Source organism: Bos indicus, chromosome 23 (genome assembly GCF_029378745.1).
Source record: "Bos indicus isolate NIAB-ARS_2022 breed Sahiwal x Tharparkar chromosome 23, NIAB-ARS_B.indTharparkar_mat_pri_1.0, whole genome shotgun sequence".
NCBI lineage: Eukaryota > Metazoa > Chordata > Mammalia > Artiodactyla > Bovidae > Bos > Bos indicus.
Window position 1 is genome coordinate 32,128,411 of NC_091782.1, and position 24,338 is coordinate 32,152,748.

The 24,338-nt window shown below is 40.7% G+C and overlaps 1 long non-coding RNA gene and 4 other non-coding genes across 5 annotated transcripts; all 5 read left to right on the top strand.

The window, feature by feature from the left end:
- The first annotated feature begins 408 nt into the window (after positions 1–408).
- On the top strand, positions 409–10,799 carry LOC109576653 (uncharacterized). The gene is made up of 3 exons (XR_002183424.2): positions 409–795; positions 1,204–1,277; positions 9,265–10,799. It is a non-coding gene; the product is annotated as an uncharacterized lncRNA (long non-coding RNA).
- On the top strand, positions 946–1,017 carry TRNAA-AGC (transfer RNA alanine (anticodon AGC)). The gene has a single exon. It is a non-coding gene; the product is annotated as a tRNA-Ala (tRNA).
- On the top strand, positions 8,826–8,897 carry TRNAA-AGC (transfer RNA alanine (anticodon AGC)). The gene has a single exon. It is a non-coding gene; the product is annotated as a tRNA-Ala (tRNA).
- A 2,651-nt stretch (positions 10,800–13,450) lies between the features above and the next one.
- On the top strand, positions 13,451–13,522 carry TRNAA-CGC (transfer RNA alanine (anticodon CGC)). Its single transcript has one exon. It is a non-coding gene; the product is annotated as a tRNA-Ala (tRNA).
- A 9,450-nt stretch (positions 13,523–22,972) lies between these two features.
- On the top strand, positions 22,973–23,045 carry TRNAF-GAA (transfer RNA phenylalanine (anticodon GAA)). Its single transcript has one exon. It is a non-coding gene; the product is annotated as a tRNA-Phe (tRNA).
- The last annotated feature ends 1,293 nt before the right edge of the window (positions 23,046–24,338 follow it).

The window sequence follows — 24,338 nt, forward strand, 5'->3', positions numbered from 1 at the left end:
ACACGACTGAGCGACTGAACACCAAAATCCGATGACCCCCTCAAGTCCTCTAGGGCTCTGCCGGGTCGGATCCGCCAGGACGGGCAGATCCGGAGTTGGGGAGGAGCCGAAAGGGAGGTGGTAATTTGAGGTCTCCAAGAGTCCACAGGAGTGAGAATCAGAAGAAAGCTTAGATGGAAAATGATTTAGGATTTGCTCCCAATACTCATTTCTGGGTTGACCCTGGTACCCAAAGTCAGAGAACAGCGGGAAGCGCCTGAGGGTTGCCCCTCGGAGGTCAAGGGGTCTAACTACTGCAGGCTCCTGAAGGGTTTATACGGTTAAATGATTTTGCGGATCAAGCCTAAGCCTTAAAACGCCTTCCTTCTGGGTACCGTTCAGTTCCGACAGGGGGCGCTCTAAGGCTGCTCGGTTTCTTTCTCTCCTCTTCCACACGCACGTCTCGGTGGTTCTCGAGACCCGAGGTTGAAAGCCCGGGAGACGCAGCCGCCAAGAGTGTCCCTGACTCTGAGTCTTGACGCGCGAGCTTACCCGAATGAGGGAAGCGACAGACGCGGGCCTAGTCTTCTCTCCTACCTGGACCTAAATCCCTATGGCTCCTTTTAGGGCTTCTTTTTATCCTCCGGCTTTATACTTTCGGTTTTCTGGCAACCTATTTAAGCAGAGGTCTTATCCCAGACCTCTCCCTGGGGGCGGCCAGTCAGGAGCTCCCCATTCGCCCCAGGCATGGCCGTCGAGCTGGTGTCCGAGAGGGTGACCCGTAGTGAGAGAGCTCGGGACCAGACGGGACTTTCGGTATAATATTTAGTTTTCGTTCTTATAGCCTAGTTACAAGACAGTATTCAGTAGAGAAAGTTCAAAAACTGAATTTCATGACGTAAAGTTTCTTTTGCGGAAGATGTATTGACGGGTCATAGGAATAATTCTGAAGACACCATGGCGGGAGGGGGTGTAGCTCAGTGGTAGAGCGCGTGCTTAGCATGCACGAGGCCCCGGGTTCAATCCCCGGCACCTCCAGTTTTCTTGGGGAGGTGCGGAATTGGTTTTGGGTTCTAACAGCATTAGACGCATCCTCATCCTCGTTTGCTAAGAACGTCCACCGCCTGTCTTCTTTTCTGGTTATTTTGTTCTCGTTCAGGTCTTTTAAGTCACACAAAAAACAAGAACCATTTTGTTTTTAATATGGACCCATTTTTGCCCTAGGGCCTTAACACCACCGTGGGTAGCTGAGTCAGCTGGCAAAAGATATGGACTGCGGAAACCGAAAAACAAGCGAGGTACCAAATTAACAAGTCCAATTACAATAGTTACATTTCGCAGTATCATCTAAGAGCAAGAAACACAGAAAGCAGAAAAAATAAGAGCAAATGTGAAGTCCACAGTAAATTTTCTTTAGATCCCTTCGTTTTCTGGGCTGTTGCTGGGTCAAGGAATAGATTTGAGGAGAGGAAGGAACGCTTTCCTTTGTTTTTCGCTACCACTCTTACCCCATTGCAGCCTCCCCTTCTTTCCCTGCTCTCTCCTTCTGTTTTTATATGCGCTTCTTTAACTCATTGCTCCTGAGTAACTTTTAAATTATAATATAAGCTTCATGTCTAGATAGAGTTCTTATTGTGTTAAATAAGTTCTGCCCTTTTTACCTGACGAAGTAGAATGTGAAACATTTAATTTTTTAAAACTTTGGACAACTGAATGAAATTTATTTGTAAATATCCAAACAGCCTTTGAGATAAAGGACTGAAGCCTTGCCATAACTTTAGTTTTCTTTTTTTCTTTTTTGGGAGGGGAGGTATGATAAATACAGATAGCAAAGATTCAGCTACCCAAAGAGCTTCTTGCTAGGTATTCCTAATAATAACTTTGAAGAGTTTGGAGGAATTTGTCCTTGCCCTTGTAAATGCTTTCCTGTACATGATGTAAGCATCAAAGTTCTGGAGAATGACTTAGGTGCCACCAAATGGTCATCTTGGGGACACCAAAATCCGTTGCTATGTATGAGTTCTGAGATGGCCAAAATTTCCCTGTAATGGTAGATTGTTGTTTTTTAACATGTCCTTCTAGATTCTTAAAATCATGTTTCTTGGCATTTTTCTTTAGCTTCAAAATTCTGCCTTTAAAGTAGGATTCAGTATTCATGAAGTGAAGTGAAGTGAAATGAAGTCCCTCAGTTGTGTCCGACTCTTTGCAACCCCATGGACTGTAGCCTACCACGCTCCTCCAGCCACGAGATTTTCCAGGCAAGAGTACTGCAGTGGGTTGCCATTTCCTTCTCCAGTCAGTATTCATAACTGAACTATTTTTCCTCTAAGAAATCATTAGCATTTTCATTTCTTGAGGAGATGGCCATGCCTTCTTTCAGTTCCTTGACTAGGGATTGAATCCAGGCCATGGCAGTGAAAGTCTAGAATCCTAACCACTAGGCAGCCAGGGAACTCCCAATATTTTCCAATTTTTAATTGAGGTTGCCAAGACAAATAAAAAATCTCCATGTTTCTATATTATAGCATTCCAAAATCACAAAAAGCCGAGATTATATGTACTCTCAGTATAGATCAGTTCAGTTCATTTCAGTTCACTCAGTCATGTCCGACTCTTTGCGACCCCATGAATCGCAGCACGCCAGACCTCCCTGTCCATCACCAACTCCCGGAGTTCACTCAGACTCACGTCCATCGAGTCAGTGATGCCATCCAGCCATCTCATCCTCTGTCGTCCCCTTCTCCTCCTGCCCCCAATCCCTCCCAGCATCAGAGTCTTTTCCAATGAGTCAACTCATCACATGAGGTGCCCAAAGTACTGGAGTTTCAGCTTTAGCATCATTCCTTCCAAAGAAATCCCAGGGCTGATCTCCTTCAGAATGGACTGGTTGGATCTCCTTGCAGTCCAAGGGACTCTCAAGAGTCTTCTCCAACACCACAGTTCAAAAGCATCAATTCTTCGGCGCTCAGCCTTCTTCACAGTCCAACTCTCACATCCATACATGACCACAGGAAAAACCATAGCCTTGACTAGACGGACCTTTGTTGGCAAAGTAATGTCTCTGCTTTTTAATATGCTATCTAGGTTGATCATAACTTTTCTTCCAAGGAGTAAGTGTCTTTTAATTTCATGGCTGCAGTCACCATCTGCAGTGATTTTGGAGCCCCCCAAAATAAAGTCTGACACTGTTTCCACTGTTTCCCCATCTATTTCCCATGAAGTGATGGGACTGGATGCCATGATCTTCGTTTTCTGAATGTTGAGTTTTAAGCCAACTTCTTCACTCTCCTCTTTCACCTTCATCAAGAGGCTTTGTAGTTCCTCTTCACTTTCCGCCATAAGGGTGGTGTCATCTGCATATCTGAGGTTATTGATATTTCTCCCAGCAATCTTGATTCCAGCTTGTGCTTCTTCCAGCCCAGCGTTTCTCATGATGTACTCTGCATATAAGCTAAATAAGCAGGGTGACAATATATAGCCTTGACGTACTCCTTTTCCTATTTGGAACCAGTCTGTTGTTCCATGTCCAGTTCTAACTGTTGCTTCCTGACCTGCATACAGGTTTCTCAAGAGGCAGGTCAGGTGGTCTGGTATTCCCATCTCTTTCAGAATTTTCCAGTTTATTGTAATCCACACAGTCAAAGGCTTTGGCATAGTCAATAAAGCAGAAATAGATGTTTTTCTGGAACTCTCTTGCTTTTTCCATGATCCAGCGGATGTTGGCAATTTGTTCTCTGATTCCTCTGCCTTTTCTAAAACTAGCTTGAACAACTGGAAATTCGCGATTCACGTATTGCTGAAGCCTGGCTTGGAGAATTTTGAGCATTACTTTACTAGCGTGTGAGATGAGTGCAATTGTGCGGTAGTTTGAGCATTCTTTGGCATTGCCTTTCTTTGGGATTGGAATAAAAATTGACCTTTTCCAGTCCTGTGGCCACTGCTGAGTTTTCCAAATTTGCTGGCATATTTGTTACCTCCTAAATCTTTAGCAAAGATCCTCACATTAGAACTATTAATGCAGTCATCTGAGTATATATTGGCAAAGGGGTAGCTTCCTTTACAGAGTGTTAAGAAGTTGCTACGTCTCCAGCACAGTATACCTTGAATTTTTGAAGATATAGACCATCAACAAATCAGAGTTGTCTAGGGGGAACATTAGTCAGCATATAGAAGTAGGGATATAGGCCCCCTTTCTCTACCTGAGAGAGGGATCATAGGAGACTCATTAATACAGTCATATCAATAGATAACTCTGGTGATCTCAGTCTGCTTCATCAGCTTTTGAATACACACATATCTGACCTCACCAGACCGCCTGCCTCTGAAAAGCTTAGCAGTCAGCCTAGACAACTGCCTCCTCTGGTCTCCATCTTTTTTGGATTCTTTTTTAGAATTTCCACATTGGTAGGTTCTTGCTCACATGATCCATGTCTTTTCAGACCTTACAAAAACTGCTGAGACAAACAACTGTCCCAACGTGAGAAGAACCATTGGTTCTAAGTAAATATGACTGCTTGGTCTCTGGGACAGTGAAGTGAGAGGGACCTAGTGTATTAAAAGCAGTTCCCCACTTTAAATCATTCTTCAGGGCAAAAGCCTCAAGAGGACCTCTTGGGATTTAAGTCAGAATCTCCTTTCAGTTTTTAACCAGAAAATTCAAAAGGCAACAGAACTCTTACCACCTATGAATATTTTCTGTCTCTCTCTCTCTTTTTTTTTTTGGTTGAAGACAGCTACCTCGTACCAAAAACAGCACATGGCATCAATAATTTCTCTCTCTCCTCAACCAAATTATTTTGACTTCTATTCTCATTCCTGATTTTCAATAGATTTAATGTTTATTAGAATGAGAGGGGCTTATTTTAGAATACATGAGGATTCTGTTATAGCTGCTGCAACTGATTAAGATAGACATGCTTTGATTTCCTTCTCATTTCCCTTTGTGTATATTCTAGAGCTGTTTGTGGTTATCAATACAATTACGTAAAACCTCTAAAAGTTGTAATAATCTTTGCCCTCTCCTACTTCATTACTGATGACACAAAATATCTTTTATATGGTGTAATCATTAACTTAGAGTTATAATTAAGTTTTATGATTTTTAAATTCTATACCAGATTTAAAGATGACTGAGCGACTTGACTTGCACTTTTCACTTTCATGCATTGGAGAAGGAAATGGCAACCCACTCCAGTGTTCTTGCCTGGAGAATCCCAGGAACGCGGGAGCCTGGTGGGCTGCCGTCTATGGGGTCACACAGAGTCGGACACGACTGAAGTGACTTAGCATAGCATAGTGTAGCATATTACATTACAATTTTACAGGATTCTATATTTATCTGTTTTCCTTTACCAAGGAGTGCTATATTTTTGTTCAGTTTTGTATTGCTGTTCATCAGCTTCTTGCTTCAACTTGAAGGAGTCCCTTCAGCTTTTCAGCTGGGGCAGACAGTAGCATACTTTTTTCTGAGTAACACTCCTGTTACAGTAGCTGGGTGCTGGGCAACAGGCAACAGCCTTAGGTCTTCTTGGCAGCTCTCTCCTGGCCTGGAACCTCGGTCTCATGATGGCCATGAAGGGGCCCTACGATAAAATAGAATCCGTGTTCCATGAGTGGAAAGATGAGAGCCCTCACCTCTTAGCTGCACTTTCCCAGAACTTAGTCTCTGCAAGAAGGAGCTGAGGGTATGATTAGAAATGGAGGAAAGATACTAGAGCTCTCCAAATGGAAATGGGTTGGGGGAGGGGGAACTTTGTTTCCTTGGCTGTATGGTTTGGAGTAGAGTTTCTGTCAGCCTAGCCTGGGAAGAGAGAGGGAGGGAGTAGATTGTGATTCAAATGACACAGATTCTCATTGTTATTACTGAACTTTAGTACATTTTCTTGAATTAACCTTTCTTAATATGACATATGCCCTTAGAACCATTTCCAGATAATTTATAAAATTTCCACAATTTCTCTGATGAACACATTCATAGAGTTCTTCCTGCTGCCATGCTTCTGAGTTGTGTGTGTGTGTGTGTTTAATTTATTTCTGAGTTTGTAATTAACCAGATTACCTTACATCTGTATCTCCTTTCAAATAATGCCTCATCTTAGTTTCTGGTGGCTCCTGGCAATCCTTGGATTGTAGCTGCATCACTCTAATCTCTGCCTCCATCGTCATACGACCTTGATCCCTCTGTATCTCTGTCTCTGCATGTTCTCCTCTTGTAAGGACATCAGTCATTGGATTTAGGAACTCACCCTAATCCAATATGAAGTCTTTTAAACCAATTATATCTTTAAAGACACTATTTCTAAATAAGGTCACATTTTCAGGTTCCAAGTGGACATGAATTTTTTCCGGACATTATTCAATCCTCTACAGTGTTGAATATATGTTGACTTTTGTCAATGCCTATTGTGCAACTATGGAGATGATCATGTATGGTTTTTCTCCTTACTTTTATTAATTTGATGGATTATATTAATATTGTCAAAGATAAACCAGAGCTGGACAGTAGATAAGAGGTAAAAATGATTTCATTCAGGAATATTGTGATGGGGGAAAGGCCTCAGTACAGAAATAGAATCAATTTCAAATACAGCATAGGCAAGTGGGAATTTATAGCTAATGACCAGGGGAGGGTGGGTTGAGGGTCAGTAGATAGAAAATTACTAAGAGGAAACATCCGAGGTAAGGCAGAATTCTGGCTAAACCAACCAAACAGGATTCCTGCTGAAAGCAGTCCAAGGTGATCAGACATTACCTAGGGGATGGTAGAGGATAAGAAACACAATTAGATATGAAGGGTAACCAGATATGCAAATAGAGGATTCTAGCCAAACCAGCCTAACAGGATTCTTGCTAAAAGTGAACAACACAGAGAAGAAAACAGAAATCCAAAAGTCAAGTTCTGTTTGGAAAAGAGTTAAGGGAATTCTGAGTAGAGATTGGTAGAGGAGAGAATCTTTGTTAATGTCTTCCTTGATAATGAGTGATCTTTGTATTTCTGGAATAAACCCCACTTGGACATTCTGTATTATGTGAAATTAGACTATATTTGTCATTTTCTGTGCAAACTGAAAAAGTTTGTGATGAACATCGTACTCATAAAATGAATTGGAAGAGCTCCTTCTTTCTCTATGCTTTGAAAATTTTAAGTAGCATCATGATTTTCTGATATTGGTAAAATTTCTTTGTGAAAGTACTTGTGCTTGGTTCCCTTTTTGGGGAGTTGCCTGTTCAACTGTTTTTCTATAGTAATGACATGTTTAGACTTTCTTACTCTACAAGAAGTAATTTGGGTATCAGTTCAGTTCAGTCGCTCAGTCATGTCCGACTCTTTGTGACCCCATGAATCACAGCATGCCACGCCTTCCTGTGCATCACCAACTCCCAGAGTTTACTCAAACTCATGTCCATCGAGTCAGTGATGCCATCCAGCCATCTCATCCTCTGTCGTCCCCTTCTCCTCCTGCCCCCAATCCCTCCCAACATCAGTCTTTTCCAATGAGTCAACTCTTCGCATGAGGTGCCCAAAGTACTAGAGTTTCAGCTTTAGCATCAGTCCTTCCAATGAACACCCAGGACTGATCTCCTTTAGAATGGACTGGTTAGATCTCCTTGCAGTCCAAGGGTCTTCTCCAACACCACAGTTCAAAAGCATCAATTCTTTGGTGCTCAGCTTTCTTCACAGTCCAACTCTCACATCCATATATGACCACTGGAAAAACCATAGCCTTGACTAGACGGACCTTTGTTGGCAAAGTAATGTCTCTGCTTTTCAATATGCTATCTAGGTTATAGTGCATTTATAAAATCCACTTTATCTAAAGTTTTCAAGTCATTTGCTGAGTTGTGTCTTTATGATTTTTAAAAAGTTTTTCTGTTTGATAGTTATTTGATAGATATTTCCTCCCATCAGTTCTAGTTTTGTGTGTCTGCACTTTTTTTTCCTTTTCTTGATTACAATGGTTAGAACTTTGTCGACTTTTCGAATATCCAGTTTTTTTCTTTAACTAGTTCTACTTAAAAAAAAAAAACAAACTAATTTTCTCGTTTGTCTTTATCAACCCTTCATTCTTTTTGGCTTATTTTGTTTATTTCTAACATCTTGAACTGAGTTCATTATTTGATATTGTTATCAACCTCCTTTTCATCTCTGACTGGAGAAGTATTTACCTCAATACCTTATTGTGTCTTTTGCCCGTTTAAGCAACTTTCCCAATGTTAACTGAGGCTCTGTTGGTTTATGGGGCTGGACGCGAGAGGCTCAGAGCCTGTGAGAATGATGCGGTGAGTGAACTAGTCCAGCAGCGCGAAGAGTTTTTAACCGAGGGTTAATGCGCATCACATTAACCTTCTTTAATGGCCTTCTATTCTACCCCTAAGGGGGTGCGATCGTAACCAAGGAGCCCCCTCTCTCGGCGGCCGAAGCAAACGGCTCTCCATTTGTCCTTCCATCTTCTCTCTTCTGGAGCTAATTTGGTTGCTTTCCACCTCATTATATACTTTGTGACTTTCTGGCAGTCCTTTAAAGCATCTAGGGAAGAGAAAGTGAAGAAAAGAGAAAGTGAAGAAAAGAGAGAAAGTATTTCATCAGGCTCTTCTAACTGCGGCAGGGCCAGACAGACAGAAGCAAAAAGGTCCAGAACCACCAACGGGGGCTCTCCGTCTAGAATGCAATTTACTCTTCTTTTAGCAAAGCATGATATAGGACCTATATTTAGGTTCTAGTTTTAAGGTTTTTGGAAATTAGTAAAATTTGACACAGTAGACTTTAGCTTAATGTTAATTCTTGTAAAACTGACCCAAAACTGTTTTCTGTCTTGAATATATTCCCGAGAGTTCGTTTTCGGGTAGGGGGTGTAGCTCAGTGGTAGAGCGCGTGCTTAGCATGCACGAGGCCCCGGGTTCAATCCCCGGCACCTCCAATTTTGAACTTTTTCCTTGCTCAAAAAGAAAGTAAACCTATTTCACAACTATTTGCTATTTGCTCAAAAAGAAAGTAAATCTATTTCACAACTATTTGCTATTAGTATTAGTGCTGTTCTTTTTCTACTCCTCCGGTTTGGCAACACTCAGGGTGGCTGCGTAAGGAGGAAAAGACAAAGCCTGGGCTCATTCAGCAGCTCGAGATTCCGCACAGAAAGTCCGTCACCAAATTGACGAGCCTTTTTGCCCTGGGTTTCACTTTGCAGTATTATTAATATGTAAAAAGCAGGAAAGAAGAGACAAGGATGACAGAATTTAACAAAAGAAAAACACACGATCTCAAGCTAATTTTTTTTTTTTTTTTAGCGTGTTTTGTTCTCTGAGCCGTGTTGGCCATGATTAGACTGCAGATTGAGCAAGAAGACAGCGTTCCAAACTTGGAAATCGAGAAATTTATTTTCATCAGTGGATATGAAGAAGTTTACACTTAGGCATCAATAGCCCCATTGCGAAGTACCTTGGGCTGAAGATCTCAAACGTCAGAGATTAATTTCCAGTTTTGGTCTGTTTTTACTCTTACCGGAGAATAGGACTTAACTAGATAATTTAGTTGTTACAGAAGTAATTTTATCTGAGACTGTTGCGCCCTCTATCGGAAAGAAATTTTCCAGACCCGGGGTCCTTGAACTAAAGCTGTTGGTGGTACCTTGTTAGAATGCAGGATGTCAGTTCCTCCTCAAACTTACTGAACTAGAACCAACATTTCGACAGGATCCCTAAGTGTTTCCTCTGCACGTTAAAATTTGAGTCACTGGTTTGAGTGCTCCAATGTGGGTTAAAATGATTATATATTATAAATATATGGCTTATTTTATTAATAATTTTCCTACTTCCTATTCTAATGTAGTAAAAACAATTGCAAAAATGTATTTCTATTGTTGAACCAGTTTTGTATTCTTATGACTGACACTGTTTCCCCTCTCATGGTAATATGATATTTACTAGTATTTTTAAATCAGTATACATAATTGAATTAGATGTCAAGTTTCTTTTAAATAAAATGTTTTGCAGGTTTGCAGTCAAGATGGTGCTAACTTCCAATACGAACTAGGAAGCTCATATCTTTCTTTCTGCTCAGCAACTTTTTAAAAAAACTTTTTATTTTGTATTGGGTTATAGCCTATTAACAATGTTGTGATAGTTTCAGGTGGACAGTGAAGGAATTCAGTCATACATATACATGTATCCATTCTCCTCCAAACTCCTCTCCTGTCCAGGCTGCACATAACATTGAGCAGAGTTCCATAGGCTATCCAATTGGTCCTTGTTGCTTATACATTTTAAATATAAGTGTATACATGTCCATCAAAAGTCACTAAGTATCCCTTCCCCTCATTCTTCCCCCCTGGCAACCATAAATTTGTTCCCTAAGTCTGTGAGTCTCTTTCTGTTTTGCAAGTTCATTTGTATCCTTTGTTTTTTAGATTCCACATATAGGGGATGTCATATGATATTTCTCCTTCTCTGTCTGACTTATTTCACTCAGTTTGACAATCTCTAGATCCATCCATGTTGCTGCAAGTGGTATTATTTCATTTTTAATGGCTGAATAATAGTGCATTGTATATATGTACCACATCTTTTTTATCCATTTCTCTATTGATGGACATTTAGGTTGCTTCTGTTACTGTAAACAGTGCTACAATGAACACTGAGGTGCATGTATTCTTTTAGATCATGTTTTTATCTGGATATAGACCCAAAAGTGAGATTGCAGGGTCATACGATAGCTCTATTTTTAGTTTTTTAAGGAATCTCCATATTTTGCTTCATAATGGCTGCTGAACCAGTTTACATTCCCATCAACAGTGTTGGAGGATTCCCTTCTTTCCACACCCTCTCCAGTATATATTGCTTCTGGATTCTTTTAGGATAGCCATTCTGGTTGGTGTGAGGTGATATCTCATTGTAGTTTTGATTTCATCAAAATTTTAAGTAGGATAAGATATTTCCCAAGTTAAATGTCTTAATTTTAGGATTTACCTCTTCAAAGAAAGAGTAAGAGCTAGCGCTCAGGAGCCAGACTTTCTTTAATAGGGGTAATAGGTCATTTTCTATTTTGTTGACATATTTTCTCTCTTTTTGTTTTCTAAGTACAATTTTATGATGTCTTTTTGCCACTTGTATCTACTATGTTAAGAGAAATGTATTCACATGCTCCAAACATAGGACTGTGTGGATCACAAAAAACTTTGGAGAATTCTTCAAGAGATGGGAATAACAGACCACCTTTCCTGCCTCCTGAGAACTCTGTATGCAGGTCAAGAAGCAACAGTTGGAACTGGACATGGAACAACAGACTGGTTCCAAATAGGAAAAGGAGTACGTCAAGGTTGTATATTGTCACCCTGCTTATTGAACTTCTATGCAGAGTACATTATTAGAAATGCTGGGCTGGATGAAACACAAGCTGGAATCAAGATTGCCGGGAGAAATGTCAGTAACCTCACATATGCAGATGATGCCACCCTTATGAAAGAAATTGAAGAACTAAAGAGCCTCTTGATGAAAGTGAAATAGGAGAGTGAAAAAGTTGGCTTAAAGCTCAACATTCAGAAAACGAAGATCATGGCATCTGGTCCCATCACTTAATGGCAAATAGACGGGGAAACAGTGGAAACAATGACAGACTTTATTTTCTGGGGCTCCAAAATCACTGCAGGTGGTGACTGCAGCCATTAAATTAAAAGACACTTTCTCCTTGGAAGTAAAGTTATGACCAACCTAAACAGCTTATTAAAAAGCAAAGACATTATTTTGCCAACAAAGGTCCGTCTAGTCAAAGCTATGGTTTTTCTGGTAATCATGGTGAGAGTTGGACTATAAAGAAAACTGAGCACTGAAGAATTGATGCTTTTGAACTGTGGTGTTGGAGAAGACTCTTGAGAGTCCCTTGGACTGCAAGGAGATCCAACCAGCCAATCCTAAAGGAGATCAGTCCTGAATATTCATTGGAAGGACTGATGCTGAAGCTGAAACTAATACTTGACTACCCGATGCAAAGAACTGACTCATTGGGAAAGGCCCTGATGCTGGAAAAGATTGAAGGCAGGAAGAGAAGGGGATGACAGAGAATGAGATGGTTGAATGGCATCACCAACTTGATGGTCATGAGTTTGAGCAAGCTCCAGGAGTTGGTGATGGACAGGGAAGCCTGGCGTGCTGCATTCCATGGGGTCACAAAGAGTCAGATACGACTGAGCAACTGAACTGAACTGAAGCACAGGAATTCATCAAGTTGCAAAAGGCAAATAGACTAAACATGTAAAAGAATATCATGAATTTTCACCACTAGTTTTATGTATTATATTAGGGCTAATGTCCAAATGGAATTTTTTCCCCCTTTCCAATCGTAGACTTCTCCAAGGAAATTCACCTCTGTAATTTAAGGGAGAAGAGGATTGAGTAGAAAAGTCAGGAACTTAGTATGAGAAAACCATAGGAAATATAAGGTAGAAATTTCAAAAGATTATATGCAATACAATAAAAGTAACATGTGGTTAATGCAGGGTACACAGCCTGGTCCAGTTGGAGTATTACTCAGCCATGAAAAATAATACATTTGAATCAGTTCTAATGAGGTGGATGAAACTGGAGCCTATTATACAGAGTGAAGTAAGCCAGAAAGAAAAACACCAATACAGTATACTAACGCATATATATGGAATTTAGAAAGATGGTAACAATAACCCTGTATGTGAGACAGCAAAAGAGACACAGATGTATAGAACAGTCTTTTGGACTCTGTAGGAGAGGGAGAGGGTTGGATGATTTGGGAGAATGGCATTGAAACATGTATAATATCATATATGAAACGAATCGCCAGTTTTTAAGACTCCTTACTTTCACTGCCAAGGATGCAAAAGAACAACTAACTTCTCTTTTGCTTTTCTTCCTATTTCTTGAGTGATGGATGGGTCTCTCTTTTATGTGCCTCCCACTTTGTTTCTTGCTCTGTAAATCCAGTAGGTCTCTCCAACCTGTGTCTTACAACCTACTAACTTGCTTTTAAAATTCCACACTTCTTTCCATCCCTGAATCTGCCCGTTTAATTTATACCTTGAGCACTATTCTCCTAGACCATTCTATAAACCTTCTTAGTTGCCTTCAGGATGTAACAAAAATGAATAAAGTGTTGGAAATAAATCGCTGAACGAATTGATGGTGATTTTTATTTTCACCTGGGGTTTCCCATTAAAATCTTGTCCTTAACATTCCTGTAAAGCAAACATCAAATAGCAATAAGTGTTTTATCTAAGGAAAACTCGGTCAATTTTACGACACTTTTTCAGTATTTTTTTGTTCCACTTCAAGTTTTATTTGCTAAAGAATCAGTATCCTTCACAACTCCCTGACTTCCTTTGTCTTAAAGAAGTCGTAAATCCTGCTGCAACACATACTACTACTAAAACAACAAACACCAGTTGGGAAGAGGCCCACAGAATGTAGTGAGCTATTTCCTGAAGAACCCTCACAGATAGTGACTCAGGGAGGGGGTGTAGCTCAGTGGTAGAGCGCGTGCTTCGCATGTACGAGGCCCCGGGTTCAATCCCCGGCACCTCCAGCTGTGACTTGAGTTGTATTTTCTTCTTTTACTTACTGCCTGCTCACAGGAACCTAAGACATTCGTTTCAGTGGTGCAATCTTTAGACTTCATGACCCTCAAAACCCCTCAAGATAGCTGGCCAGAGTACAAATCTATTAGTATCCGACAGAGGCCATAACAAGTTAGCATAAACCTGGTGGCTTAAAACGACAGAAATTTGTTCTTTTACCCTTCTGGAGGCCAGAAATCCAAAGTTAGTATCACTAGATAGACATCAGGGTGTTGGCAGAGTGGTGCTCCCTCCAAAGGCTCTGGGGTGTGTGTGTCCAGTCTTGCCTCTTTCAACTTCTGGTGGCTGGTGGCATTCCTTAGCCTGTGGCGGCCTTACCCCAATCTCTGCCACCGTGGTCACACTGCCTTCTCCTCCCTGTATGTGAAATCCCTCTGTCCCTCTCTTTTAAAGACAGTTGTGAGTACATCAGGCCTAGCCATATAATCCAAAGTAATCTCCCCATTTTAAGATCAATAAGGAAATATTGGACTTAAACTACACATCAGATCAGATGAACGTAACAGACATATGCAGAACATTTCATCCAATACCCCTGGAATACACATTCTTCTCAAGCATACATGGAATGCTCACCATGATAGATAATGTGTTAGGTCACAAAACAAGTCTTAACAAATTTAATATAATTGAAATTACTCTAACTTTATTTTCCAACCACAATGATATGACAATCCATAACAGTAGGAAAGCCAGACATATCACAAATGTTTTTGTCATTTAGTTGCTAAGTCATGTCCAACTCTTGTGACCCCATGAACTGTAGCCTGGCAGGCTCCTCTGTTCATGAGATTTCTCAGGCAATAATAACTGGAGTGGGTTGCCATTTCCTTCTCCATGTAAATGGTGATTTTAAAACTTCATTATTTTCCCTGCATTTATTAGTTGGCATACCACTGTAAAGAAAAAATTCCTTTCTTCCACATTTATTCATTTAAGTATCCAAGGATTGTAATCATTTATTATTATTCATCTCAGAGTGCCCCTGATCTGACCAGTGAGAGGCCCTTCAGGTTGGTTTCTGGATCCTTTTGAATTATCCTCATGATTTTTGAGCACTTATATTATAGTATGGAAAGGCACCTTCAGTTCAGTTCAGTTCAGTCGCTCAGTCGTGTCCGACTCTTTGTGACCCCATGAATTGCAGCACTCCAGGCCTCCCTGTCCATCACCAATTCCCGGAGTTCACTCAGACTCATGTCCATCGAGTCAGTGATGCCATCCAGCCATCTCATCCTCTCTCGTCCCCTTCTCCTCCTGCCCCCAATCCCTCCCAGCATCAGAGTCTTTTCCAATGAGTCAACTCTTCGCATGAGGTGCCCAAAGGACTGGAGTTTCAGCTTTAGCGTCATCATTCCTTCCAAAGAAATCCCAGGGCTGATCTCCTTCAGAATGGACTGGTTCGATCTCCTTGCAGTCCAAGGGACTCTCAGGAGTCTTCTCCAACACCACAATTCAAAAGCATCAATTCTTTGGTGCTCAACTTTCTTCACAGTCCAACTCTCACATCCATACATGACCACAGGAAAAACCATAGCCTTGACTAGATGGACCTTTGTTGGCAAAGTAATGTCTTTGCTTTTCAATACGCTATCTAGGTTGGTTATAACTTTTCTTCCAAGGAGTAAGCATCTTTTAATTTCATGGCTGCAGTCACCATCTGCAGTGATTTTGGAGCCCAAAAAATAAAGACATCTTAGGTACATCTTATACTATCTCTGGTCCAGTCCTAGAGTCTGTGAATCCTACTGGTAGCTCTCTTTCCTTTTAGTGGGGATCAGTATTCAAAAATCAAGATATTGGGCTAGCATTACTTATTGATACTGAGGTATTAGCTTTCCTAGCCCTATTAGACAGATCTAGAGGGAAAATGACAGATACACATACATACTTGCATGCACACACATATATACATTTCCTATCCAGTGCCAACAGTTACTTGTTACTTACTTCCTTCACCCCATAGTGAAAGCCCTGAATTTCAACAATATATGTATTCATTTCCCCAATCACACAAAGGTAAATTCACACATACCAAATAAAAGTAAAATTCATACAAAATATCAGAATTGACATACCCTTAACACTACAAACAATAACCCTTCTACACAGAGGTTATGACTTGTTTGCTTTTTTTTCTTGTCTTTACAATTGAGATAAAGTACAGTGTAAAACATTTACTTGGATGTGTTCTCTATTTTTCTCTTGAATGAGGTTATATTATCCTTTTGAAATACAGTTAGATTTTTTCTATTAATATTCAATTGGAGTATTTTCACATGCACTTAAGTAAATTTTATTTTATTTTTTGGAGTATGTAATGTATCCAAGAGCCCAAAGAATACAGAGAATATTCAAAAAGATTGCAGGAGAATGTTCTGTCCCAGGACTCACCCAAGTGATAGAATGGAAGTGCAATTCAGGCAATCTAATCTGATGGGAATCCAACGTTGAAGCAAGTTCCTCGTAAGCTGACTGCGAATCAGAAACAGTGCCTTTCTTTCTATCATTAAGGTTTCTTTCTCCTGGAACAACCATGCCTGAGAGAGGATAAAGCTAAGAAGTTTAGAAATAGCAGAATTGAACTTAAGGTTGTTTTGTTTTGATAAATTGGTCTTCAGATGCAATGCTGGTCACTAGAAGGTATGAAAAGTCTTCTGAGAACTCACTGAGGACCTGAGGGTATGGCTCAGTGCTTAGCATGCATGAGACACTGGGTTCCATCCCCAGTACCCACATTTTCATATATTCTTCTTGCCCACGTACCCTAAGACCTCTTACTTCCTGAAATATCTTTGTCACACTCAATCTTCTTGGCTATGGCAATTCTTTCTCAACCTTACAGAGGAAGGAATCGTGCCCATTCATTAAGGTTACCCATTGTTAGCTCTGTTATTGACCGAATTTCTCTAAGCATTCTCAGCAGTTGCCGCCACCAAAAAGTTATAAAAAGCAAGTAGCAGTTTTCCCAACCATCCAATTCCCACTTGTATGGAATCTGAAAGTATCAGCAAGTGGCGGTCTGTGTTGACCTAGTGGATAGACCACCTGATTCCTTGTCAGAAAGTTAAGCACTCAAGTTCTTTTGTGGTTCTTTTATTCTAGCTCCTTCCTAACCCAGGTTGCAGGAGGCTGAAGAAGATTTCACTAAAATATTTCACTAGACTTCACTGCCAGTGGTTAACAACTTGATGCACTGGTGGTCACTTTTTCCATCAGAGACCCTCAAACTCTGGACCTTACATAAAAGTTGTTTAACTACAAACAAATGATAAATGAGGGAAAGATAGCAGTCACCTCAGCAGAAATCTATAAAGGGAAATAGTGCTTTTCTGGGTATTCTAAGGGGCTTCCCAGGTGGCACTAGTGGTAAAGAACGCTTGCCAATGCAGGAGTCATAAGAGACATGGGTTTGATCCGATCCTCTGGAGGAAGGCATGGCTATCCGATTCCAGTATTCTTGCCTGGAGAAGCCCATAGACAGAGGAGCCTTGCCGGCTATAATCCATGGGATTGCAAAGAGTCTGAAGAGACTTAGCACACACGGGTATTTTAGGGAAGTTTCCAGTCTGAAATGACAAACGTTCTGAACTCCAGGGTCCAAGATCAATCCAGGGGAAAAGTCATTTCTTTGTTTTCCACAGATAGATAATGAATTCTTGTACTCCCAATCCCAATACATCCATTTCAACCTCAATCTACTTACTCTCCAGGGACACCCTTCTTCCAAACTACTGAACAATGCATATCTCCAGGTTAGAGCTGTTTGTACAGTTTCAGATTCTGGCCTCACAATGCCTAAGCAGAGATCCACAGGAGGATACACTTAAAAAAAATTTTTTTTTCAACCACAAAAGGGAAAACCAGGCAAGAAATCTGTTAAATGTTCAGAAAACAGTCTCTTTTTCCATCTACAGAAGCCAGGAAACCTGGAGATCTTCCATAATGCACCCTCTCCTTTTCTTAATCTCCAGAGGAAGCTATAACTGTCCATCAGTTGTCACAAGTCACCTGTACAGCCAATTTTGAGGTCATCCCCTTGGCCTGTGAAGGACTCCTCTATATTGCCTTTGTGCCTGTATGAGGAGTGAGGGGAGAGTGGTTTCCTCTGTAGGTATCACCCTTTGTTCTGTGACTGGCTTTCTGCAACCAAGGTCTTCAGTTCCTGTTCTGCTCTTCAGACTCCTTTGAGACTCCTCCTAGCATCATGTAAGGAGTAAAGGAGCCTGTTGCAAATGTTAGGAAGAGTTTCTTCAGGAGAAAGATTTGGAAGTATGTGGAGCGAGCAACAGAAACTTTCTCATATTTCGCGTTTCAAGCAAAGCCTTAAGTAAGACGCTTCCTTGGATCTCAAAGCTGCAGCTGCCACCGCTCGACTGTCCCACAGCATCCAAGCGCAAAAACCGGGGCATCTGTGCAGCTTCCAAGCTACCCATCCCAGCGGTTCCGGGACTTTAAATGAAAACTCACCTCAAGTACGTCCCCAAGGCACTCCACTTGTCCATCCAACGATGCAAAGAGCTGCGAGGTGCTCCCAAAGCCAAGATAGTCTTGGACTAGAGGAGCCAGATCCTTTTCTGCGACAAGCCTACATCCCTTGAGAGAACGCATCTCTCCTCTCATACCTGGACGAAGAGACGGAAAGATATGGAGCCTGGACCCCCAGACTCCCCTCAAATCCTAGTAATTTTGAGGATGCTTTTCCTCTGCCCCTTCCTTTCCGTCCCTTTTCTCCTTTTCTTCCTGCACTTCACCCCACCCCACCTCTTCCTTCTTGGGTGAGCTGGGCTCCTCTCTTTTTTTTTCTCTCTCCTTCATTCTGTGTGCTCCTTGATGGAATTTGCAGAGTAGTTTTGCACACTTATAGTCTCATTTCCACGCATTTTAATCTCCATGTTGAGACACTCATGTGTAAATTTCCACATCGTTCTAATTACTTTCCTTAAGTTTCCAGCTCAGCCTTTCCCCTGCATAAGCTGAGGCTTGGTCTGATTGGGGGCGAGGTGCACTGCTGGTGGTAGTGGGTAAAACCCTGGATTGGTAGAGGAATGCTGAGGGAGAAAGAATCTGTAAGAGAATCTAAAATATTTTTTAGAGGTAGCTGTCTAAAGACTTGTATCTGAATTTACACTCCCACCAAATTTTAGCTAAAGGCAAAAAGCTCAACTCTTTCTGAATCAGAGACTGATCTGAGAGCTTGTCCAGATATACACATTTTATTGCAGGCAGATTCTTTACCATTTGAGATGCCTGGGAAGCCCTACACATTTTATTAATTTTTATTAAAATTCACTTGGCAGGTGCCTCTCAGGTGCTGTCACTTCCTCATTCCAGAGATTATTATTTCTGAAATTCTGAAAGCCCCTGAAATTGTTTCTACTGTATTCAACAAAAGTAGTCCTATGTCCTGGTATTGTCCACTTTATATAAAAAGTTCCTCATGCTCTCAAATGGGTAGAAAACAATTCTTAGCCAGATACCAGTCTGCAGACCACAATCTGAAATTCAAATACTAATAAAGAGATAAGATGTACTGGAGGCAAAGAGATATCCAAGGAGATCTTTTTTGTTCCTTCTCTTCTTTTTTTGTTATTTAAATTGAGGCTTAATTAATATAAACAAAAATGGATGAAATTTAATTATTCAGCCTCATGGGTTACATGCCATGTAATCAATAGCTCTGGCAAAGATAAACGATATTTCAACCCCCGGTAGCTTCCTTGTGACTCATCCCAATCAATACCACTCTCTAACTTCTATCACCATGGATTAGTTTTTTGTGTGTTTTGAAATAATATAAGTAGAATCATACAATATGTACTAATTTTAGTATGGATTTTTCATTCATTTTTTTAAAAGTTGGATACATCCATATTGTTGCTAGTATCAGTAGTTCTTTTTTCGTTGTTCGTAGTAATCCATTGTATGAATACTATGCATCAAAACTTTTAAATCCATTTTACTGTTGATGTATATTTAGACTGCTCCTAGTTTTGGTCTGAAATGTCTAATGTGGTCACTGGCATTCCTGTATATGTCTTTCAAGGAAAATACTCATGCATTTCTCTTGGGTATAAATGCAGTTGGGATTTTTTTTTATTGGGTGGGGACATAGCTTATATGTATATTTAATTTTAGTCTGTATTTCCAAATAGTTTCCTAATGTGTGTGCACCAGTTTACAGTCTCATCAGCAGTGTGAGAGTGACTATTCCAGTTGCTCCACATACTCAACAGCTCTTGATGTTATCAGTTCTCTTCATTTCAGTTCAGTCGCTCAGTTGTGTCCGATTCTTTGCGACCCCATGAATCGCAGCATGCTAGGCCTCCCTGTCCATCACCAACTCCCGGAGTTCACTCAGACTCACGTCCATCGAGTCAGTGATGCCATCCAGCCATCTCATCCTCTGTCGTCCCCTTCTCCTCCTGCCCCCAATCCCTCCCAGCATCAGAGTCTTTTCCAATGAGTCAACTCTTCGCATGAGGTGCCCAAAGAACTGGAATTTCAGCTTTAGCGTCATCATTCCTTCCAAAGAAATCCCAGGGCTGATCTCCTTCAGAATGGACTGGTTGGATCTCCTTGCAGTCCAAGGGACTCTCAAGAGTCTTCTCCAACACCACAGTTCAAAAGCATCAATTCTTCAGCGCTCAGCCTTCTTCACAGTCCAACTCTCACATCCATACATGACCACAGGAAAAACCATAGCCTTGACTAGACGAACCTTTGTTGGCAAAGTAATGTCTCTGCTTTTCAATATGCTATCCAGGTTGGTAATAACTTTTCTTCCAAGGAGTAAGCGTCTTTTAATTTCATGGCTGCAGTCACCATCTGCAGTGATTTTGGAGACCCCCAAAATAAAGTCTGACACTGTTTCCACTGTTTCCCCATCTATTTCCCATGAAGTGATGGGACTGGATGCCATGATCTTTGTTTTCTGAATGTTGAGCATTAAGCCAACTTTTTCACTGTCTTCTTTTACTTTCATCAAGAGGCTTTTTAGTTCCTCTTCACTTTCTGCCATAAGGGTGGTGTCATCTGCATATCTGAGGTTATTGATATTTCTCCCGGCAATCTTGATTCCAGCTTGTGCTTCTTCCAGCCCAGCGTTTCTCATGATGTACTCTGCATAGAAGTTAAATAAGCAGGGTGACAGTATACAGCCTTGACGTACTCCTTTTCCTATTTGGAACCAGTCTGTTGTTCCATGTCCAGTTCTAACTGTTGCTTCCTGACCTGCATACAGGTTTCTCAAGAGGCAGGTCAGGTGGTCTGGTATTCCCATCTCTTTCAGAATTTTCCACAGTTTATTGTAATCCACACAGTCAAAGGCTTTGGCATAGTCAATAAAGCAGAAATAGATATTTTTCTGGAACTCTCTTGCTTTTTCCATGATCCAGTGGATGTTGGCAATTTGATCTCTGGTTCTTCTGCCTTTTCTAAAACCAGCTTGAACATCTGGAAGTTCACGGTTCACATATTGCTGAAGCCTGGCTTGAAGAATTTTGAGCATTACTTTACTAATGTGTGAGATGAGTGCAATTGTGTGGTAGTTTGAGCATTCTTTGGCATTGCCTTTCTTTGGGATTGGAATGAAAACGGACCTTTTCCAGTCCTGTGGCCACTGCTGACTTTTCCAAATTTGCTGGCATATGAGTGCAGCACTTTTATAGCATCATCATCCAGGATTTGAAATAGCTCCACTGGAATTCCATCACTTTCACTAGCTTTGTTCATAGTGATGCTTTCTAAGGCCCACTTGACTTCACATTCCAGGACGTCTGGCTCTAGGAGAGTGATCACACCATCGTGATTATCTTGGTCATGAAGATCTTTTTTGTACAGTCCTTCTGTGTATTCTTGCCACCTCTTCTTAAAATCTTCTGCTTCTGTTAGGTCCATACCATTTCTGTCCTTTATCGAGCCCATCTTTGCATGAAATGTTCCCTTGGTATCTCTAATTTTCTTGAAGAGATCTCTAGTCTTTCCCATTCTGTTGTTTTCCTCTATTTCTTTGCATTGATCGCTGAAGAAGTCTTTCTTATCTCCTTGCTATTCTTTGGAACTCTGCATTCAGATGCTTATATCTTAGGTAATTTATTCCAGTGAAGAGAAGTATTATTTCATTCGGTTTTTAAATTTACATTTCCCTCAGGGCATATTATGTTAGGCACCTTTTAAATTGCTTATTGGCTATTTTGGGTATCCTCTTTTTGTGACCTGCTGTTAATTTGTTCTTAATGAGATTTTAGTCTTTTTCTTAGTGTTTTGTAAAAGTTCTTCACAGATAATGTCTTTCCTTAAACATAAGCATTGAAATACCTTCTCTCAGACTGTAGTTCATCTTTTCTTAAGGAGGAGAGGAGCTGAAAATTTTTATAAGAATAGGAAAGAGAAAAGGAGAGAAGTTGACGTCAGGGGAAAAGTTCCACTCGGAAATCTTTCCTGGTCGTTGCAGAAAAAAATGCCTCCAGGTAGTTGGGGTTCCTGCTGGGGCGGGAACCTTAGAAAGAACTGATGGGATGAAATGTCTTAAGAGCAGAAACGGTATTATTTGGTTTGCTATCCTTCCATTTCTCCCAGGGTCGCAGCTTAAGAGGATATAATTTAAAGGTTTAAGAAATAGTGGGATTTGAGACAATGGCTTTTGTATCCGGCCAACTATCCAATCTTTGAAGACTTCCTCAGAAATATGATTACTATTTCAAAAAAGATCCTCAGGATCTTTCTGTTATGAGAGGTGTCGTTCAGGAGTGGTGTATCCTTTCTTTACGAGAGGATTGGAAACCATACACATGCATCTTCTTTTCTCGTTTAAAAAACACGTTTTGCTTGCTCACACGGAAATAAACACATTGTCCGATGGATTGCCTTTAAAAGTGATTCTGGTTTCTATTCTCTGGTCCCCGCACTAACTGGCCACGTGTCAGCATAAGGAAAGCCAGGAAAAGAGAGTAAATAAAAGAGAAGAATTGGCTCCTTCCGAATTTCTTCCATCCGAAGCAATAAGTCGGTCTCCACATTAACGTGCCCAATCACTCTTTTAGCCTTGTCATTAAAGAGCAAGACAGAAAAAGAACTGAAAGATGAGTCAATAATTTCATTCTGAATTCCCTCAGTTTTCTGAGCAGTCTTTGAATTAGTGGAGTAGCCGAAAGAGATCAAGCAGAAATATATGAAGCTTTTTGTTTTTAATCTTTTTCTCTCCCTTTACTTCCCTCCTTTTCTATCAACCCATCCACTGTCTCCTAAAATTGGATCCTATTTTTAGACATGGATTTCAGGGGAACCAGTATATATGGGCGCGAATGCATGGACGATATCGAATGAGGTAAATTTAGCCCTCACGACTGAAAACTCTGCTATTTTGGGGAAACAACTAAGTACTTTTATCGCAAGTGGCCGAAATAGCTCAGTTGGGAGAGCGTTAGACTGAAGATCTAAAGGTCCCTGGTTCGATCCCGGGTTTCGGCAATTTGGTTTTACTTTCGTGTAATTACGAACCCGTTAGATATGTCTGTATCTGACAACGGTGTTTACGGCTTTTCGCAAATGCAATCAAAGAGTGTGTGTGTGTGTGTGTGTGTGTGTGTGTTTCGCTCTCTCAAATGCAATCAAAGAGTGTGTGTGTGTGTGTGTGTGTTTCGCTCCAATTTGGTTTCTATTCCACTGAGGTATTTTATTTAAAGTTTTTTTTTTTTAAGGAGAATATTATTTTATTTATTTATTTTTAAAAATTTTATTTTATTTTTAAACTTTACATAATTGTATTAGTTTTGCCAAATATAAAAATGAATCCACCACAGGTATACATGTGTTCCCCATCCTGAACCCTCCTCCCTCCTCCCTCCCCATACCATCCCTCTGGGTCGTCCCAGTGCACTAGCCCCAAGCATCCAGTATGGTGCATCGAACCTGGACTGGCATCTCGTTTCATACATGATATTTTACATGTTTCAGTGTCATTCTCCCAAATCTTCCCACCCTCTCCCTCTCCCACAGAGTCCATAAGACTGTTCTATACATCAGTGTCTCTTTTGCTGTCTCGTACACAGGGTTATTGTTACCATCTTTCTAAATTCCATATATATGCGTTAGTATACTGTATTTATGTTTTTCCTTCTGGCTTACTTCACTCTGTATAATAGGCTCCAGTTTCATCCATCTCATTAGGACTGATTCAAATGTATTCTTTTTAATGGCTGAATAATACTCCATTGTGTATACGTACCACAGCTTTCTTATCCATTCATCTGCTGATGGACATCTAGGTTGCTTCCATGTCCTGGCTATTATAAACAGTGCTGCGATGAACATTGGGGTACACGTGTCTCTTTCCCTTCTGGTTTCCTCAGTGTGTATGCCCAGCAGTGGGATTGCTGGATCATAAGGCAGTTCTATTTCCAGTTTTTTAAGGAATCTCCACACTGTTCTCCAAGTGGCTGTACTAGTTTGCATTCCCACCAACAGTGTAAGAGGGTTCCCTTTTCTCCACACCCTCTCCAGCATTTATTATTTGTAGACTTTTGGGTCGCAGCCATTCTGACTGGTGTGAAATGGTACCTCATAGTGGTTTTGATTTGCATTTCTCTGATAATGAGTGATGTTGAGCATCTTTTCATGTGTTTATTAGCCATCTGTATGTCTTCTTTGGAGAAATGTCTATTTAGTTCTTTGGCCCATTTTTTGATTGGGTCGTTTATTTTTCTGGAGTTGAGCTGTAGGAGTTGCTTGTGTATTTTTGAGATTAGTTGTTTGTCAGTTGCT